The sequence below is a fragment of the Suncus etruscus genome, chromosome 5 (genome assembly GCF_024139225.1).
Source record: "Suncus etruscus isolate mSunEtr1 chromosome 5, mSunEtr1.pri.cur, whole genome shotgun sequence".
NCBI classification, from domain to species: domain Eukaryota; kingdom Metazoa; phylum Chordata; class Mammalia; order Eulipotyphla; family Soricidae; genus Suncus; species Suncus etruscus.
The window spans coordinates 78,391,876-78,411,889 of NC_064852.1; the positions used below are offsets into that span (position 1 = coordinate 78,391,876).

The following is a 20,014-nucleotide window of genomic DNA, read 5'->3' on the forward strand; positions in this document are numbered from 1 at the left end:
AAAAAAATGAAAAAAGAAAACAAAAAGAACAGGCAACAACAAAAAACAACAGTAACAGTAAACAGGTAACGGGCCCAGAGAGATAGCACAGCGGCATTTACCTTGCAAGCAGCCAACCCAGGACAAAAGGTGGTTGGTTCGAATCCCGGTGTCCCATATGGTCCCCTGTGCCTGCCAGGAGCTATTTCTGAGCAGACAGCCAGGAGTAACCCCTTAGCAACGCCGGGTGTGGCCCAAAAACCAAAAAAAAAAACCAAAAAAAAACCAATAAACAGGTAAAACAGTAACAACCAGAAAAAAATAAAACAAAAAAAGGAGGGGCTGTTATGGCAAGCCTTTGTCTTTTTTTTTTTTTTTTTTGCATAGGCACAGTAAGTATTAGGGAAGTTAGAAAGGAAATTCCCTTGGTCTAAGACAGGGGTCTCAAACTCGCAGCCTGCGGGTCGTTTGCGGCCCTCCGTACAACATTTTGTGGCCCGCGGCCGGCCTTCAAATTTCGCAGTATTCGCGATTATTTGCTTACCGAATAATCGCAATAAAAATCGCATTAGTAAGAAAAAATCGCATTAAACATTTGCATACCCTGAGCAGTTCCGTTAGGGGTATGCAAATGTTTAATGCGATTTTTTGTGATTTTTTTTCTTACTAATGCGATTTTTTATTGCGAATATTCAGTAAGTAAATAATCGCGAATAATTTGCACCTAGTGCAGACGTCATTTCCACTGCTCCTGCCCGCTGTCCCTTGCATTAACGGAGGCCTAAGGGAGAGAAGGGAGAGAAGTTTATTACAGAATTAGATTTTGTCATACCTTCATCATGACTTGATCAAAGCCTGCAGTACGAGCATAGACAAATTCAGAAAAGTGGGAGATGCAGTATTTCTTTGTTGAGCACAGGGGCATCCCTACATGTCTTATTTGCTCAGAGAAAGTTGCAGTGCACAAGGAATACAACTTGAAACGCCATTATTCAACTAAACATGCTGAGGAATGTGCAAAATATCAAGGAAATGAGAGAGCCAAGTGGGTTGCCAGTCTTAAAGCATGTCTAATGAGGCAACAAGATTTCTTCAAGAAAGCAACAAGAGAATATTGCATCAGTCGAAGCTAGTTAACTTGTTAGTGAGATGATTGCTAAGGCAGGGACACCATTCACAGAAGGAGAGTTTGTTAAAAAATGCATGTTATAGGTTGCAAGTATTATCTCTCTGGAAAAGAAAGGTCAGTTTAGCAAAATCAGCCTTTCTGCCAACACTGTGGCAGAGCGCATTTCTGACATGTCAAATGACATTTATCATCAACTGTGTGAGAAAGCCAAATGTTTTGATGCATACTCAGTTGCTCTTGACGAGGGCACAGATATAACAGACACTGCGCAGCTCACAATTTATGTCTGTGGTATTGATTGCAATTTTGAATTGACAGAGGAGCTGCTCACAATAATTCCAATGCATGGCCAGACCACCGCTAATGAGATATTTCGGCATCTGTGTGGTGCCATTGAGAATGCAGGTTTGCCATGGAAGAGGTTTGTTGGAATAATAACCGATGGAGCGCCATCGATGACAGGGAGGAAAAATGGACTGGTGGCACTTGTTCCAAAAAAGCTTGAAGAGGAGGGTGTAGAGAAGGCCATTGCTCTTCATTGCATTATCCATCAACAGGTCCTTTGCAGTAAATGCTGCCCTGTGACAATGTGATGTCTGTTGTTGTGAAATGCATCAACCAAATCAAATCCAGGGGCTTAAAGCACAGGAGGTTCCGTGCTTTTTTAGAGGAAATGGAGTCAGAATATGGAGATGTGCTCTATTTCACCGAGGTATGTTGGCTCAGCAGGGGAAATGTCCTGAAAAGATTTTTTGAGTTGACAGAAGTGAAAGCCTTCATGTAGAAGGATGGGAGTGCTGTTTCTGAGTTGAGTGATCACAAATGGCTCATGGACTTAGCTTTTCTTGTTGACATCACACATAAGCTGAATGTACTAAACAAGATGTTACAAGCTTATCAGTGCTGCCTATGACAACGTGAGACAAAACTTGTGTTATGGAAATCGCAGCTCTCTCAGACAAACCTTTGCCATTTCCAGCATGCAAGGAACTTGTGGATGCAGGCATACCATTCAGTGGTGAGAAATATATTGATGCTATTTTTAAGCTAGAGAAGGAATTTGATCACAGATTTGCAGACTTCAAAAAGCACAGAGCCACTTTCCAAATTTTTGTGGACCCCTTTTCCTTTGATGTGCAAGATGCCCCTCCTGTGCTTCAAATGGAGCTCACTGACCTGCAGTGCAACTCTGATCTCAAAGCCAAGTTCAGGGAGATTAGTGGAAAAGCAGACATGCATGAGCAGTTTTTGAGAGAATTGCCCCCTAGCTTCCCAGAGCTTTCCCGAATGTTCAAGTGTACCATGTGCCCTTTTGGGAGCACATATTTGTGTGAAAAGTTATTCTCCACATTGAACTTCAATAAGTCAAAGTACAGGATAGACTTCATTCAAGCCATACTGAGGTTCTCAACTGCTTCCTCTCTAAAGCCAAATGTGGTTCAGATTTGTGAGAAGAAGTGCTGTCAAGTCTCTGGCAGCAAGGAATAGGCAAAAGATGCCATGTTTAGAAGAACTGTTCATGGTCTTCACTCAATGTTCTATTCATGTTCAGAAGAAATAATTAAAACGGTTAATAATGACATTTGAGGACTTTTTTTTTTTTTTTTTTTTTTTTTTTTTTTGGTGAAATCCCTTATGTGGCCGGCCCTGCCTCACCCCGACTTTGCCTCCTGTGGCCCCCAGGTATCGTATTTTCCGGTGTATAAGACGACTTTTGAAACAAAAAAAAGTCAACCGAAAATCGAGGGTCGTCTTATATGCCGAGTATATCCCAAAAAATGTTTCAATATGCCGCTAAACGAAAATTGTCCGAATATTGCCACAAAACGAATTTTCCAACTCGATCCTGCACCAATCACTGCAAGGCTGCTCGGATCGCCTCTCTAACTCAGCCAATCCAAGCAGGCTTTTTATGCATGCAAATTAGACAATGTTCTGGACCCAGATCTACACTGTATAAAGCCTGCTCAGATTGGCCAGAGTCAGAAAGGAAGTCTATTACAGTATAACCTTTGAACCTTTGCTTGTTGTGATTGGCTCACTGTGGTACATACAGTTGCAGCATAGGAACGTTCTGTCTGATACAGCGAATATAGGCCTAAAACTTTGTTTTAACTGCAAAATTAGGGGGTTGTCTTATACGCCCAGTAGTCTTATGCGCTGGCAAATACGGTAAATTGAGTTTGAGACCCCTGGTCTAAGAGATACCAGGTTTCTCTACCCTTGAAGCATACTGTCATGGGAATGACTACAGACTTTGGACATGCTCATTATAGAACCCCAGGGTTTTTTAATGATGCCAGGAAATGTTCTGCTCAGTTGTGGTTGACAAAATCACTCCTCTGTAATGAGAGATCCTGGTATTTGCACAAGTCATAGGATGAATTATAGGATCAAGTCTTTATGGTTCTAGAGATTATGTTTCATCATTTGTAGTCAGTCTTCTGTAATTGGTGATCTTGGGTTTTTCCTTATTCCAGAAGTTCTGCTCAGTTGTGCTTGCCAAAGTCAGACCTCTTACAGTTAGAGATCTTGGTTTTTGTACAAATCCTGGACCGAAGCCTAGGCTTGGGTCTTTCTTATTGGTCCCAGGAAAAGTTCTGCTCAATCACAGTTGTCAAAGTCAGGCTTCTGTAATTAGTGATCTTGGTTTTTGCAGATCCAAGGATGGGGTGTTCTGATTTCATCTTGATGAATTAGGGCAACCTGCTCTTAGATCAAGTTGTTGCTGTTTCCTTGTCATCAGGGTGTTGTATCAACCTGGTGCAAGTTAGTACCATAGTAGTTTTAGGAATTTCCGGGAGGAGTTTGATTCCTGGTGCTGTTGCATGAAACTGTGTCAGTTCTACTGTTGAGAACTGGGGTTCGTGTTTGGATGATTGCGTGACCATACTATGATTTTTGAATGAGCTAACCTGAATGTTTTGCTCTTCAGTTTTTTATTGAAACAGCTTAGATCAAACTAAGGCCTATATTTAGGCAGTATACGTTGTAGTTTTTCTTTCTATACAGACATCAGTGATTTCCAGATTCAAAAATAAAGTAACATACTGTAGATGAATTCTATAGTGTTTATGAAAGTATAAGATTTATGCTATATTTGAAGGATTATTTCAAGTGATTATAAATAAGTTTGTGAGTTGAATATGAGCTATATTACCTATGATTCCCCAAACTATGATACATGTATTATGTATATGTATACATATATAACTATAATAACTATTTTTCAGCTCTGTGTTACTGATCTTGAAGTAGAAATCTCTTTTAATTATTTGTATTGTACGTATAGAGCTAATATTTTTAGGTTTTGTTTAGTTTTGGAGCCTCATTCTGTAGTGCTCAGTCCTTTCTACTGGTTCTATGCTCAGGGATCACTCTTTAGGATTGGGGGAATGAACAGTTGGGGTGCCATGGATTTAACCATGTTCATTTGTATGCAGGGCAACTGTCATCCTCTCTCCCTGAATGTTTTTAGTCTTTACTTTTTCTTTTTATTATGTCTTATTTGGTGGGAGGCACATCTGGCAGTTCTGGCTTTGTGCTCAGGGGTCATTCCTAGAAGTACTCAGGGAACTGACTATAAGGGGTTCAAACCTGGATTTGTTGATTGCAAACCAAGGCCTCAGCCCTCTATTATCTCTAAGCCTGTGATTAATGTATTATAGAAAGGATGATTTTGCATAGCAATACGAAAGGTGTATAATTGCTGTATCCCCTTCCCCTTCCTTTTGGGTGGGGGTGGCACAACCATCAATGATCAGGGGTTACGCCTGGCTCTAGATTCAGGTATTACTCCTTGCAGTTGTTGGTAGCCCATATGGAATGCCAGGTATCAAACTGAGGTTGGCTGCATATGAGGAAAGCACTCTACCTGCTATCTTCTCTTTCTGCTATATCCTACTTTTAAGTAGTAGGTGCACAATTAGAAAAAACAAAGTTTGGGCTGGAGAGATAGCATGGAGGTAAGGCATTTGCCTTTCATGCAGAAGGTCATTAGTTCGAATCCTGGCATCCCATATGGTCCCCTGAGCCTGCCAGGAGCAATTTCTGAGTGTGGAGCCAGGAGTAACCCCTGAGCGCTGCTGGGTGTGACCCAAAAACCAAAAGAAAAAAAAAAAAAAAAAAGTTTAATATGATTTTCATATCTACTTTTCTGGGTAAAAAATTTGACATAAAATTTGATGATTAAGAGGTGAAATGTGGTAATACTATATGGTTGAAAGACTTTTTTTTTTGCTATTTGGGCCACACCACGAGTTATTCCTGGCTATGCATTCAGAAATCACTCCTGGCTTGGGGGACCATATGGGACGCTGGGAAATCAAACTGTGGTCTGTCCTAGGTTAGCGTGTGCGAGGCAAACACCCTATCGCTTGCACCACTGCTCCAACCCTATGCTCTGGTCTATTTCTGACACTATTGAATTTGTTCCACATAGCTGGGGATCAAACTGGGACTAACATCTTTACTGCTAAACTCTCCCAGCCCCCATGGGAGAGAATTCTTAATATTACATTCCAGTTCTCCAGTTTATCATAAATTCAATGAAGTTCCATTAATAATACCAACCAGAATATTCATGGAATTAGAACACTTTCCAAAATTCATAGAGGAGAAAACAACTCCAAAATAGCAAGGGAATTATTAAAAGAAAAAAAATGTTCTCAAATATCAAAAATATTTTAACACTATGTAGCTCAATATTAATATTGGTATAGTGTTAAATTGGTATAAAGAAAGGTAGATTATATTGGTTATATTGGTCTAGAGAAAGTGTTATATTGGTACGGAGAAAGGTAGATTAGTAGAGAGAAATCTAATACTAGATTTCTTTGTCCCAGACTGTTAAAAACATGTATGTATGTATGTACGTATACATATAGGCACATATATCTATCAGATGAATTTAAGAAATAAACTTTATTATCTTGGAAGCCATACGTATTAGGATGTCTGCTATAAAAGACAAAAACCTGAATGATAGCAAATGTTGGTGAGGACTACAAAATTGGAATCCTATGTAGGAATGTAAAATTGTATGCTCTGTATGGAAACAGTATGGTGATTAAAATAATTTAAACACAATTCCTATTCTTGGTAATAATAAAATTAGCTTCTATGATTAAACATTTTTATTTCTTTTCTTTAGAGAAACTCATGCATTTATACCAGGAGACTTGCTTAAGGCTTGCTATGATAATGACATTATTTAGATTATTAAAAAATTATAGTGGGACTGGAGCAATAGCACAGTGGTTAGGTATTTGCCTTGCACGGGGCTCACCAGGGTTTGATCCCTTGCATTCTATATGGTCCCCCAAGCCTGCCAAAAGTGACTTCTGAGCTGCAAGTTGAGGCTCAAAAACCAAAAAAAAAAAAAAAAAAAAAAAAAAGAATACTTAAATGTCTTTTTCTTTTGGTGGGAGACAGTTTGGACAATACCCAAGGAGTGCTGAGGCCTTACTATTTGCTCAGAGAGCACTCCTAGCAGGGGACCATATGTGTTGTCTGGTACTAACTTGGGCAGCCACTTAACTGCAAATAACTTTTTTTTTTTTTTTTTTTTTTTTGGTTTTTGGGCCACACCCGGTGACGCTCAGGGGTTACTCTTGGTTATGCGCTCAGAAGTCGCTCCTGGCTTGGGGGACCATATGGGACACTGGGGGATCGAACCGCGGTCCGTCCTAGGCTAGCGCAGGCAACGCAGGCACCTTACCTCTAGCGCCACCGCCCGGCCCTAACTGCAAATAACTTACCTGCTATATTTCTCTCCAGCTGACAAAAGACTTAACTTTATTATTATTAGTTATTTTAGCTGTACCTGCCATTGCTTAGGGGGATTACTTTTGGCTCTGTACTCAGGAATTACTCCTGGCAGTTCTTGGGGGACCATATGGGATATTAGGCATCATAATCAGGTCAATTACATGCAAGGCAAACACCCTACTCATTGTGCTGTCACTAATGACAGTGTGATGACCCAAGACTTTTTTTGGTTTGATTGATTTTTTTCTTTGTTTATTTTTGTTTTTGTTTCACACCTGGTGGTGCTCAGAGGTTACTCCTAGATTTGCACTCAGAAATTACTCCTGACAAATTCAGAGGACCATAGGGGTTGCCGGGGATCTAATTTGGGTCCAACAGTGTGCCTTAACTATTGTGCTCTCTGTCAGGCCTCCAAGGCTTAACATTTTTAAATAACTTGGATACTCAACAGACAAGATATAAAAATGCAAGAATGGTAACAGGAGGGTAGGGAAGTGGAGAGTACATCAGGTAAGGCATTTGCTTGTATGCAATGTGACCTGTTTTCAATCCTTGGCATTCTTTGGTCCCCTAGCACCTCCAGGAGTAATCTCTGAGCACTGCTTTGTGTGACCCAAAAACCAGAACCAGAACCCCCAAAAAATAAGAAACATGAAAAATGAGAATACTTTTTTATTTTATTTTTTGGTTTTTGGGCCATACCCAGCAGCACCCAGGATTTACGCCTGGCTCTGTGCTAAGGAATCATTCTTGGGGGGGACCATATGGGAAGCCAGGGATTGAATCTGGGTCAGCCACATGCAAGGCAAGTGCCGTCTCTGCCGTGCTATTACTCCGGCCGCAACTACAATTCTATTATACGATTTTATTATTTTAGATTTCGGTTGTACATGTCAGTGCTTAATGGGGGACTATCTGTAGTGCTTTTAAAAATTGCAATCATTTTCTTACTTTTGCTGTTTACTTATCTGATATATTCTGATGTGGCTTGAGCTTATGTAGATTAACATATACATCTAACAGATTATGTTTATTTATGTATTTATTTTTGGTTATGGGATCACACCTGGCAGCGCTCAGGGGTTACTCCTGACTGCGCTCAGAAATCAGTTCTGGCAGACTCGGGTTCCATATGGGATGCCGGAGATCAAACCCAGGTCAGTCCCGGGTCGGCAGCGTGCAAGGCAAACACCCTATTGCTGTGCTACCACTCTGACTCCTAACAAGTTGTGTTTAAGTAGAATTTTTCTTTTTTTTTTTTGGGGGGGGGGTGTCACACCTGGCAGTGCTCAGGGGTTACTCCTGGCTCTATGCTCAGAAATCGCTCCTGGCAGGCTCAGGGGACCATATGAGATGCCAGGATTCGAACCATCGACCTTCTGCATGCAAGGCTAACGCCTTACTTCCATGCTATCTTTCCGGCCCCATAAATAGAATTTTTAACTTTGGTAAAATTTTTACAGCAGGGTGAAAGTGGGCAGGTGTTTACCCAATTCTTTATGTGTTTTCTTTTTTTCTCCTGGAGGTCTTTGTTCTGTGTATGCTGATGTTTTAAAATATATTAATGGATGTTTTAGCGTACTTGTTTTTCCCCTTGATTTTTTGAGAATATCTTGTAATAATCTGTAGTCCTTTCAAAAAGCCATTTTAACTGTTGGCAGATTCGTTTGGCCATTTTATTCCTATTACATACAGAGGAGTCAAGAACTTCTAACTCTTTAATTTCATTAATTATAGTAATTGCATAACTACAAGTAGTGATATTATACTTTAGAAACAATGCAAAAGTATGATGTAACTTTATTACTTTGAAAACATAGTTCCAAATAATTAAATTTGTTTACCTTGAACTGATGTTTCTACGGTATACAATTTAGAAAAAGTTAGGAAAAGGTACAATATGACATTGGTGGAGGCAAGTGGTTACACTGGAGGGGACAAATCTGAAAGAAGGTAGGAGAGGGATAAGGAAAGTAGGGAGAGAGGAACTGGGGGCAATGGTGGGGAAAGTTGATCACTGGTGTTGGAATATTGTATGCCTTAAATTCTGTCATGAAGAACCTTGTAACTTCGGAAGGCTAGAAAGGGAGGAAGGGAATTAGTTCTTTCTTGTTGTCATTGTAAGTAGATCCTCTGAATTAATATAAAATCCTCTGGTAATAAATGTGCTTCTGAGAGGTCTCAAGTCTATTCTTGAGAATTCTCAAATAATTAAAAGTGAAACAAATTTTTAATGGGTGCTTTATAGTTATTGTGTCATTTTGTGTGAGCATTCTAGTTGTGGCTGGCCTTTTAATGGAAAAGGTCTCTGACACTTATAAATGTTAAATTTCTATTTTGATATGAAATTACCATAAATGACTTTGTGTGAGTTCTTTAGAACATAAGGGGAGCAGTGATAGATATATTTTCAGTTACAGTGAAATTAGCTTCCAGAATTAATCACATTCTGATGAAATAGTCAAAGTCAGGATGAAAAATACCTAAGATTTTAAATCTGAAGTCAAGGTCTTCATGGCTCTGTGATGTCTAAAATTTAGACATATGGCATGAGAAGCCAGAGAAAATTCCTTTGTGCAATACAGGAAACTTCAATATAGCAATAAAATCTCAGTATTCCATATGAGATAAAAATCCAGTCTGTGGAGCCAGAGAGATAGCATAGAGGTAGGGCGCTTTTTTTGCCTTGCCTGCAGAAGGACGGTGGTTCGAATCCTGGCATCCCATATGGTCCCACAAGCCTGCCAGGAGCGATTTCTGTGTGTAGAGCCAGGAGTAACCCCTGAGTGCTGCCGGGTGTGACCCCAAAACAACAACAACAAAAATCCAGTCTATGAGTATTTCTTCTTCAACATTCTGTTACATGTTTCATTTATAGGATGCACTGCACATCTGGTTCATTAATCTTCAGTTTTCCTTTATTAAACTTGCTTAATATAACTTTCACATTTTTAGCTCATGTTAATCATTTGGGCAGTTCTCTGTATATCTTATTCATTTAAAACCTGGGCAGACTGTGCTATTTTCTCCCAAGACATTTCTTCGGGGTTACTGGTGTGGTATGGTCTGGAGCACTACTCCTCACTGGGCAGTTTTTCAGATGTTGCCAGTTATTTCTCAGGTTCTTCTCCAACAGACTGAATATTTGTGTCAGACACTATGGGATTTGCTGAGAGATAATAAAGATAATATATTGATTATATGATAGTTATTTTTTTCTGTTATTCATTGTGATATTTCCACTTTTGGTTATGTTCAAAAGTAGGTAAAACAAAACCCAAGTTTGAAAAAGTACCATTTTCTTTTTATGCTCTACTCTTTTATTTTATGGGAAATGCATCAGAAAGACTTTTGTTTCCCATAAAAATAATTCAGATTCCGTGAAAAAATATGGTCTCTATCAGAGGGAACAGGAAAAGATGATGGGAGAAGTGGCTAGGAGGGGGCATTTTCATAGTGATGGCATGAAAGGGCACTGAAATTTACATACATTGTAAATCCATATCATTGATATGGAATGTAAAATTCCATATCAAGATTTTTTAGCAGATAATATAGCATTTTGACTGGATACTTGATAAATTAGAAAAAACATTTTATTATACTTCATTACCTAGTAGAATACATTTTTTTAAACATGTAGCTTTATCACAATTGAAGAGGGTTTTGATTTTACATTAGTTGGTACATGCTTCTAGTTTCTTTTTCCTTCCAGTGTGTATGTCCTGGGCCTTTGTGCATTTTTTTTTATTGATGGAGTAAGATCTTTGAACATATAGTCTTTTAAAAGACTCTTTCTTGAAGCTTTCAACATGCTACAAAGATTGTAGCTTCATAGGAAACAGTGAGATACTCTTGAATAAAAATGCCATCATCACCATGAGATCCTGTGATTTAGAGTAAATGTATGTTTCCATAAACAAAGCCCATTTGGTGGGGCCAGAGAGATAATACAGGAGGTATGGCATTTGCCTTGCATGCAGTTGACCCTGGTTTGATTCCTGGCATCCGTATGGTCCCCCAAGCAATACCAGAAACGTTTCCTGAGTGCAGTAACAGGAGTAGCTCCTGGGCATCACCAAATGTGGCCTTCAAGCCAAAACAAAGCAAAAAGAACCTACATATTTTGACAGTTATATCAGAATATTTCTGTTGAATTTATAAAAGTTAAGTGGGGAGCATATGAGAACTAAATTGACTCATGTTGAATGCCTCCCATATTTTAATGTGGTATATTTTACTATTTAATTTCATTTAGTGCTCACAACACTTATCTCGGTAGATTGAAGTCATGGAATTAACTAACAAGAAATGGAGCTGGGGTTGGAACGCGTCTTTTTATTTTTTTAGATCGTTTTTATGGAGTTACTGATTTATTGGCTTACAATAGTAAAATTTTGAGAGTACAGTTTTACAGATTTACAATATGTATAAATTTCATTGCCCTTTTCTGCCATCACTATGAAAATGCCCCTTTCTAGCCACTTCTCCCATCATCTTTTCCTGTTCCCTCTTATAACCACCATATTTTTTCACAAAATCTGAATTATTTTTATGGGAATATAAAGTCTTTCTGATGCAAAACCTATCCATAACAAGATTTTTCAATAGATGATATAGTATTTTGACTGGATACTTGAATTAAATAAAAACATAAGTAAACTTAGATTTTTTTTTTTAGTAAAAGGTAAAATATAGGTGAAAAGTAAGGTGTTTGCTTAAAAAAACTTCAGGAATTCTAAAATATCTTAGAGGGTTTTTTTTCCCGACATGTAGTACTTGGTTCATAATTTTAAAATAAGGAATGAGTGACAGTTTTGACATTAATAAAGGTGTAGGATATCATAATACACTTTAGAAAAAACATCTACGTTTCTTATACATTTTAGTTTATAAGACATTTTTCTTACTCTGAAATGATTCATGCTTAAATTTATTGCCAAAATAAAATTTTGTAAATATAAATAAACTTACGTTGGGAAAGAAGCTTCTCTTATTAAGCTAATTTGAATGACCAGTCTTCTTGTACCTTGATTTGTAGTAATGAAAGAAGAGGTACAGTGAGCTGTTTTATTTGAATAATAGACTTGCCAATTAGCCATCAAGTGCTTCCATCTGTGAAATTGTTGATCAGATGGGTTAGCTGGGATGTTTCCAGACTGGGGCATCATAAATGGCACTTGAAAACTGTCACTTTGATGATGAGGTTTCAAGTATTACACTGCTTGATGCTGTGGAACCTTTTTTTCTTTCAGTACCATATTTTTTTAGAACATACTGATCCCACTTACGAATTCTGTGGCATCAAGAGAACTTGGGAGACCTGCTACTGATGTAAAGTTCTGCTTAATCTTCTCTGGCCTATTCTGAGATTAAACTAGAGTGTTAACAGCTTCTTTCAGAGTTTTCACAGTAATGTTGGTTGGTGATCTCACTGGCACAGGCAGTTAGTGTTCATTGCCCATGGGCCATGGAGCTGGCACACATCAGCAAGTTTCTTTGCACTTTCCCATTAATATAAACTCATTTTCAAGTGTCTTATTCCTTTAAATAAATATAAATTTGTCTAGGCCACATAAGTGTTGAGATTTCTACATGTAGCAGTTATGTGAAATAACCATAGCAGCTGCCATATAAATTCATAAGGATTTAAATTATTTTTTGTAGTTATTATGTTTAAAGCCTGTTTAAGCAACTTGGAATTACACATTTTTTGAAATAATTGTCATAATTTTTTTCTCACTATTCTTCTATATCTTCCTTGCTTTGTCTTATATTTTGTGGCAAGTTTTTTTTATTAAGTTTATAGATATGATTAGATATTGGAGATACTAATATTTCTATCTGAGTAGACTATATCATGCTTTTCATTTCCTACAAACCCAGTTTTCTAAAATTTGGGCAGGTTTCCTCATCTGTTTGTATAGGGGAAAACAGCGTGACCTTTGGGTCAGAGATTAGGATTTAAGGCACTTGCCTTGCATGTGGCTGACCCAAATTCAATCCCTGGTACCACATTATCACATATTACTGCAGAACATTGATTAACAGGTAGGATTAATACAGAGCAGTAGTAGTAGTAGTGTAGGGTGTGATACTAAATCCACCCCTTTCAAGAAAAAGACTCATGATATTTGCTGCTTTGTGAATACCCCTTGCCTCTCTTTCCTGATACCTATCTCTGACCTGCCCAGATTAACTGAATGGCAGTGTGGGAAATAGCAAAGCTACACTCTGGTATTAGACTAGATCCCTGGTCAGGCAAGGGAGAGTGAAAATGCTTTCTTTATGCCTGTCACATTTAAAATGAACCTTTTATTTGTTTTAATTTTTGAGGGGGGTGGGCACACCCAGTGGCACTCATGGGTTACTCTCAAAAATGACTCCTGGCAGCTCAGGGGACCATATGGATGCCCAGGATTGAACCTGCTAAAGCAAATGCCCTACCCACTTTTACTCTGGTCCCTAAAATGAAATATTTTTAAAAATAAATTTTGTAATTGAATCACTGTGAGATAGTTAAAAAAATTGTTCATGATTGTCAGTCATACAATGTCCAACACCAATTCTTTCATTATAAATGCACATTTCCACCATCAGTACCCCAGTTTTCCTCTCTAACCCCCCATCTTTCTGGCAGACTAAAATGAAACTTTTTATATTTTATTTATTTATTTATTTATTTATTTATTTATTTATTTATTTATTTATTTATTTTTGGTCACACCCGGCGGTGCTCAGGGGTTACTCCTGGCTGTCTGCTCAGAAATAGCTCCTGGCAGGCACGGGGGACCATATGGGACACCGGGACTTGAACCAACCACCTTTGGTCCTGGATCGGCTGCTTGCAAGGCAAATGCCGCTGTGCTATCTCTCCGGGCCCAAATGAAACTTTTTAAACTTCTAGTACAGTATCATGAAATGAGTAAGTACTTATAAAAGGTATTTTATGCATTTTCTTTTTAATTCCTGAATATGCAGGAAAGAGGGTGGTTTGGCATAATCTCCAGATTTACTCTCCCTTAATGAGGATCACTTGGACCATCTCCCAGTGAGAGTTAATTCAACTATGTTGTCTTGTTTGGGTTTCCTATTCCACCATGACTTTTGTGTGGCTTAACTGTTAACTTCCTCTAATTAGCAAAAATATGCTATATTTTGCAGGTAGCTTTGTAGGTTTCCCTTTAGTTCCTTTGCTTTTTTTTTTTTTTTTTTTGGTTTGGGGGCTATCCCCACAAGTCCACTGGGGCTACTTCTGATTCAAGAGTTCAGGGGTTGCTTAAGGCTATGCTCAGGGGATCATGTGGTGCTGAGGATTGAATTAAGTATGCACTCAGCCTATTGAACTATCTAGCTCAGGTTTCCATTTTTTTAGTGAGAAAATCGGGTATATATACCAAAAAAGCAACTCTTCAATATATCATGGTATTTGAAGAAATAGGACACTTGAAAAAAAAAGTGACTTTGAAGCACAATAGCAGAATTGTCACTTTTAATGACTCCTCTAGAGCTTTAAAAGTACTATACAAAAAGAAGATATGTTAGTGTGACCTGCATCTGCCTTTTTGAAAGTGATTTCCCTTTGTTCCTTTGACCACAGTTACTCCTGGGCTTTGAAAACATTTTTCTTCTGTATCTATTCCTTTAACTCCTTAGCAGTAATAAATCTGTGGTTCTTTGCAATGTGTCCCAAATATTAATTGTAAATGTAGGAATATTTAGGTAGGATTGTGATAAAGAGTAATTGTGGAACTTCTTGGAGGCATATCCCCTAACCTCTCTCTGTTTGCCTCAGAACTTTTCAAACTTCTTTGCTTCTAGTTGACAAAAATCAAGAAAATGTTTGAGAAATAAAGTATTCCCCTTTCCCTTTTTTCCTTACAGTGTTTTAATAACTGAAAGTTACAGTTTTTTTTCTGGTAGCCCCATTATTTGACTTCGGTGCTTATATTAGTAGGGGGGGGTCACACACTTGATTGAAATACCATTTTAGTTGTATGCTTGCTGCAGACTGCACACTTGAATTGTCATGCTCGCTTATATGTTGTAATACTGGGATCTAACCTAGTATGCAGGAATCACACTCAGCTACTGGGCATTTCTGGAGAATGAATTCTGATTGTTATGCTTGCCATTAGGCTCTTAAAAAGGTATTTTTAAATAGATAGTATGCAATGTGTTAGAGAGTTTAGATGTTACAAATATGTATATGTTAGGTAAATGTCCTTGTGTTGTGTTTTGCCCTAGAAATGGCTGTAGTTTTTAGTTTCTATCCTTCTGAAAATAAGTTTTATCAGTACTGTCCAGGACTTTCTGTGAGAATGGAAGTATATTATTCCTAATTACTAATATGGTAGACACTAGCCACATGTGCCACTTAAGCCTTTAAAAGGTCGAGGATATAATGACTGAAGAATTAAAGATTTAAAATTTTATTTAACTTTAGAGGCCAGACAGATAGTACAGTATTTAGGGCATCCATCTTGCAATCTGCCAACCTGGTTAAATCCTTGACAACCTCTACAGTTCCCTAAGCGCTACCTGAAAGTAGAGCCAGTAGTAACCACTGAGCATCTCTGGTTGTGGCCCCAAAACCCAAAAATATAAAATTTTAACTTTAACAGCTTTAAATATTGCCTGGTACCAGTGACTACTTTATTGGATGGTACAGTATGCATATGTAATGTTAATAACCTGAAGATTATCTCATTCCATATCTATACATATATAGCTGAATAGTTTTCTTTGCACGATTGCTAATGCATTTTATGGTTGTGCTATAATTTAATCAGTTTTTGTTATTGACACTTACTTGGGTTGTTTCCTTTATTTTAACAAAAAAAATTTAAAGTCATTCTCCTTTTATTTTTATTAGTGATGATGTTGCAATGACCAGGGTGTATAAATGTTTGGCTGTGGTGCCAAGTTTTACTTGTGTTTCTGGAGCTACACATCAGATTGTCATCTTTGCATACCTGGCCACTATACTTATTGAGGTTTTTCACTTCTTTAGTTACAAGATGAGCAGCACTATTAGTTAAGGCATAAATAGTTAGGATTGTGGTGCCCACTGCTGGTTATGGATGTGTCATGAGAAGTTGGCATGGTTGCAGCCCTTTTTGTAGATCTACAAACAGCTGGTAACTATGTAGCTGGAAATCACTTGCAGCACAGGGGATCACAGACAGCATAGCTGCTAAATTTAAACAGCACAGCTGCCAGGATCATGCTCAGTACACTTGGGACACCAGGGTTTGAACTCATAACCATAAGCTTGCAGAGCAGGTCCTGTAAGCCATTGTGTTATTTATTCCTAATTCCCCCTTGATGACTGTTTTTCCTTGGGAAGAGAACTTTTTTGTAGTTGTTTGGGGTGGCCATACCTAGCAGTGCTCAGGGATTACTTCTGATTTTGTTCATTGGATTTCATGAAGTGCTAGGGATTGAAACATGGTTGGCTGCATACAAAGCAAGCACCTTTACCAGTGTTCTTGCTGTTTCTCACCATTTATTATTTATTTATTTATTTTGGTTTTTAGGCCACACCTGGCTGTACTCAGGGATTAATCCTGGCTCTGTGCTCAGAAATCGCTCCTGGTACTCTTGGGGACCATATGGAATGCTGGGAATTGAACCCGGGTCTGTCCTGGCTTGGCTATGCAAGGCAAATGCCCTGCCACTGTGCTATCTCTCTGGCCCCTCTTTCTCACCATTTAAATACAAGTCTCTTTTTAATTTTTTTTAATTTTTATTTTGATCATAATGGCTTACATATCTTTCACAGTAGTATTTTAGGTACATATTAACATTGAATCAGGGTAATACCCATCACCAAATTTGTCCTCCCCCCATCCCAGTTCCCCTTCTGCAACCCATATACCCCACCTTCACCCCCGGACTGCTAGAGTAGGTGGTCCCCTCTTTGTCCAGTTCACTATTATTGATCATATATCTGTTGGGTCCTGGTACCTTCCCCTGTCTCCTCCTCTATTTAAGAAGCTGAGCTAGATAAATCGAGTGGCTTTGTTTGAAGGAAAGAAAAGCAATAGATTGGGGTACAAAATAAGAAAAAAAAAAAAGAAGTCAAATATGCTGAAAATAGGCGGAGTCCTTTCAGAGGATTTCAACCTCAGTTTAAGAGGGGATGTGAAGGGGCCGGGCGGTGGCTAAGGTGCCTGCCTTGCCTGCGCTAGCCTAGGACGGACCGCGGTTCGATCCCCCGGCGTCCCATATGGTCCCCCAAGAAGCCAGGAGCAACTTCTGAGCGCATAGCCAGGAGTAACCGCTGAGCGTCACAGGGTGTGGCCCAAAAACCAAAAAAAAAAAAAAAAAAAGAGGGGATGTGAAAAAGGCAATTGAAACACTACCACTATACAGAAAGAAATACCAAATTAAATATCCAGTGAGCACCACAGCAATAAAGACAAGCACCACACAACAGTCTCAGTTCTGAAATCAACTCATGCTGGAGTGCAAAAAGAAAGAGAAAGATAAGATAAAATAAAATTGGAGACATCAACTTCAGTCTCTACACTAACATAAAGACATCAAAAAATCAATCAATCGATAAATAAATATGTGGAAAAATGATTGTTTTGTGCTTTTTTTTTTTCTTTTTCCTCAGCATAGGTACAGTAACTATTGGGGATATTATAGAGGGAATTCCCTTGGCCTAGGAGATACAGGGTTTCTCCCCCCCCTGAAGTGTACTGTCATGGGATTAACTATAGACTCCTTGTACGATCATTTACTCTCCCCTCGGTGTTTTCGTGGTATATGGAAGACTTCTGCTTCATCATGGATGGTAAAATCAGACCTCTGTATCTAGAGATCTTGGTGACTGTGCAGCTCAAGGAATGGAGCTTATGATGAAGTCTTTCTTTGTGGTTCTAGCAGTTCTGCTTCTTCAGTGTCATTTTAATCCATCTTCTGTAGTTGGTGGTCTTGGTCATTATGTTGCTCCTAGGATGGAGCCTGGGATAAAGTCTTTTGTTATGTTTCCGGAAGACCCATTCAGTTGCGGTTGTCTCAGTTAGACCTCTGGAATTGGAGCTCTTGTTTATTGAACAGATCGTAGACCAAAAGCTAGGCTAGAGCTTTTTGTTGCTGCTGTTGTTGTTGGTCCCTGGATGTGTACTGTCCCGTCCTGGTTGTAATATTCAGTCATCTGTATATAGCAATCTTGGCTTTTGCACAGATCAAAGGGTGACATGTTTTCTGATTTTGTCTTATCATTGGCTGATGAGGAAGGACAACTTGCTCTTAGGTCAAGTTGTTCCCATTTCCTCATTGTCAGGTTATCAATTTAGCACTGGCACATGTTGGCGTCAGAGCAGCATTATGAATGCCCTGGAGGGGATTGGGCTCCTGGAGCTGTTGTAGAGAACCTGTGTCGTTTCTGTGTCTGGGGTCCAGGAGTCAAGGCTGGATGGTCGGTGTCTAGTTCCCTGCAGTCTAAGTTGTTTCCACATGACATACGTTCAGGGTGGGAGATGTCCCTGTGTTGTAAACAAGTATGAGTTCTTATCCCTAGTAGATAAGAGCTAGTTTTTACACATAAAATTTCCCCTTTGTTTAATATGTCTTTGCAGGAAGAAGTGGTGCTACATTATATTGCTGGTGGATTTGGGGGTGGAGAGAGAAGAAAACAGACACACGACAAAAACTAGGAATATATATGCTCACACATATCTAAAGAAAAAAAAGAGTTTCTTAAAAAAAAAAAGATTAAATAAAAGACGTAATTAAAGGAATAAAGTGGGGCCGGGAGAGATAATATGGGGACAAGGCGTCTGTCCTTCCTGCAGAAAGATGGTGGCTCAAATCCCGGCATCCCATATGGTCCCCTGTGCCACCAGGGCCGATCTCCGAGCATAGAGCCAGGAGCACCCTCCGAGTGCCACCAGGAGTGACCCAAAAGAAACAAAAACAGTTCAAATCAAATAACAAACACTAAAACAAAACAAAACAAAAACGGACAAGGATAAAAAAGAAAAGAAAAAAGAAAAAAAAACAAAGAAAAAGGGAGAAAGTGATACAGGAGATTACATTTGGGGAGAAACAGGATAAGAGGTAGTGTTATATAGGTCTATATTTATGATGAAAGTACAGGCTTCCCCATTATCTTTTGAGATTTCCTTGTGAAGTGTGGGGTCCAGGCAGGGAGGTCTTGGATAGAGTTCTTGTAGTGGAGGTCCTTTGGAGCTAGTTCCGGTATCAAGCCACAGTCCATATTAGGGAGAGGTGATTAGGAGGGCCATACTGCATGGGTCATTTGGGGTGTTGGTTGTATTTTCTTGCCGGGAATGAGGTGAGAGTTTGGGTGGGTGTCTCTTCATTTGTGTAGTGGGTACTGGCTCGTTGGGGTAGGAGGTCGGTCTTGATGCCTAATGGATTAAGAACTGAGGATGAAGAGTCATAATGTGGTGGGGATATCGGGGGTGGGATTGAGGGGTGAAGGGATAGCTGGATTTCTGGGGGAGGTATAGGGTATAGGTATGGGTTGTTTGTGGTTTAGGTTAGTCCATTAAGGAGGATTCCTATCTCTGTGTGCTCCTGCCCACATATAAACATATAGAAGTTAGCTTAGGTGTATATTAATGTAGAGAGGTGAGGAGGGCAAGAGGTGCGCTGAGTATAGAAATATAGGTAAGTATAATACTTGTAAGGAACGGAAACTAGTAGTTCAACTTTTGAATATGTATAGGTTTCGTGTCTGGAGTACTGACCATTGTGTTAGTGAGGTCTATCTATATAGGTGTTTACCCTTTGCAGTATTGTCCACAGCGCCCTATATGTCAGCTTTCCTTTCCTATAGAGGGGGTAACCCACCTGGCAGCACTCAGGGGTTACTTCTGGTTCTATGCTCAGAAATTGCTCTTGGCAGGCTCTGGAGACCATATGGGATGCCAGGATTTGAACAACCGACCTTCTGCATGCAAGGCAAACCTTACCTCCATGCTCTCTCCCTCACCCCGAAATACAAGACTCTTAAGATCTAATCTCTTACTACCTTTCAAAATGTTTTATAGTGTATTAACCTGGGTTTCCAAGTTTTTGATAGCATCCCCTGATACTTTTTCTTTACTTATTATTTTATTTTATTTTGGTCTTTGGGCCACACCTCGTGACACTCAG

General features: G+C 39.1%; 1 protein-coding gene across 1 annotated transcript in view; it reads left to right on the forward strand.

Moving 5' to 3' along the window:
- PSMD14 (proteasome 26S subunit, non-ATPase 14) overlaps window positions 1-20,014 on the forward strand; it is a 123,617-nt gene that overhangs the window by 9,006 nt on the left and 94,597 nt on the right. The gene's annotated exons all lie outside the window — the stretch shown is intronic.